Source organism: Platalea leucorodia (assembly GCF_965183815.1).
Source record: "Platalea leucorodia genome assembly, contig: HAP1_HAP1_SCAFFOLD_286, whole genome shotgun sequence".
NCBI lineage: Eukaryota > Metazoa > Chordata > Aves > Pelecaniformes > Threskiornithidae > Platalea > Platalea leucorodia.
The window spans coordinates 56,465-58,317 of record NW_028121286.1 but is presented as its reverse complement, the minus strand read 5'-3'; the positions used below and the strand labels follow the sequence as shown (position 1 = coordinate 58,317).

General features: G+C 51.9%; 1 pseudogene across 1 annotated transcript; it reads right to left on the bottom strand.

The window, feature by feature from the left end:
- Window positions 1–526: 526 nt before the first annotated feature.
- Window positions 527–1,451, bottom strand: LOC309603983 (olfactory receptor 14A16-like; annotated as a pseudogene). Its single transcript has one exon. The product of its transcript is annotated as an olfactory receptor 14A16-like (transcript).
- Between the last annotated feature and the right edge of the window lie 402 nt (window positions 1,452–1,853).

Genomic DNA, 1,853 nt, shown 5'->3' with positions numbered 1-1,853 from the left:
GTGGTGATTCGCTATCCTCTCCTGTCCCCTCCAAATTCATTTCCAGAGAGTCTGGTACGTGCCATCAGTCCTCTCATACATGAAGCAAACTGAGGAAACAACGGGGAGCTCATGGACCGTCTCCACTGCCATTGGACACCAAGAAGAGAGCCTTTAAAACCAGAACACTGGGTCCAGTGGAACCCAACATTACCATGAGCTTAACCCCAAAATGACTGAGAACACAAGGAGACCGGAAACATTAAAAGACCAATTCCTTGGACATTTTCTTGGAATGAACTTTGGAAGAAGAGCCCAGCCTTCAGGCACTGCACCCAGGAGGTGCCCTTTTATTGAAGAGCTACAATTTGATGGGCCACATCTGACATGGTGTTCTGCAAGGGTCAGACACAACAGGATCAAATGTCTACAGGAGTATAAAACCAGAAAACTATCCCTAACTAGAATTATCACAGGATAAAAAAAGGAAACTTGTGGCTTAAGATAAACTTGGGGAAACATGCAGAGGAGGGGAGGCAGGTTATTGTCAGTGAAACAGCACCCATTGGACCAGTTTCCATAAGGCATCCTTGAGCTCCTGGTTCCTCATGCTGTAGATGAGGGGGTTCACTGCTGGAGGCACCACCGAGTACAGCACTGCCACCACCAGACCCAGGGATGGAGAGGAGATGGAGGGGGGTTTCAGGTAGGCAAACACTAGAGTGCTGAAAAACAGGGAGACCACGGCCAGGTGAGGGAGGCACGTGGAAAAGGCTTTGTGGCGTCCCTGCTGTGAGGGGATTCTCAGCACAGACCTGAAGATCTGCACGTAGGACAGCACAATGAAGACAAAACACCCAAAGTCCACAAAGACACTAACCCCAATAAGCCCAATCTCCCTGAGGTAGGAGTGTGAGCAGGAGAGCTTGAGGATCTGGGGGATTTCACAAAAGAAGTAATCTACAGCATTGCCTCTGCAGAGGGGTAGTGAAAATGTATTCACGGTGTGAAGGAGAGAATAGAAGAATCCACTGCCCCAGGCAGCTGCTGCCATGTGGACACAAGCTCTGCTGCCCAGGAGGGTCCCATAGTGCAGGGGTTTGCAGATGGCAATGTAGCGGTCATAGGCCATGACAGTGAGAAGATACAACTCAGCTGCAATAGAGAAACAGAAAGACTTGTGCAGTGCAACCATAGTACGGAACGGCCCTGTTGTTCCAGAGGGAATTGGCCATGGCTTTGGAGACAGTGGTGGAGATGGAGCCCAGGTCGAGGAGGGAGACGTTGAGGAGGAAGAAGTACATGGGGGTGTGGAGGCAGTGGTCGCAGGTGATGGCAGTGATGATGAGGCCGTTGCCCAGGAGGGCAGCCAGGTAGATGGCCAGGAAGAGCCAGAAGTGCAAGAGCTGCAGCTCCCGTGTGTCTGTGAATGCCAGGAGGAGGAACTGGGTGATGGAGCTGCTGTTGGACATCTGCTGCCTCAGGGCATGGGGCACTGCCAAGGAGGAAAGGACAGCGACAAGTTAGGGGAGACTTCTCTGAGGATAATCAAAGCCAGTTCTCATGGAAACCCCTCTGCACACTGTCTCACTCCATTCAGGAAGACCTTTGGCAGCTCCCTGTCACAAGCTGTGGTTGGTGCTGGCTGAGGGTGCCCCAGGGAGCAGGAGGCTCTGCTGAGGGCTCTGCACAAGTCAGTCCTGCCCTGTGGCAATAGGTAAATAGGAACACGGGGTGATCGCAGATTAAATCCAATCCTGATATTAAAGAGCTTTTCAACATTGTCACACCCAATTCACCTGACTGCAGAGCAGAGCTGTGGGGAGTTTGGGTTGTGCCTTCTGTTCTAGTTGCCCCAGCACAGCTGAGGAGCG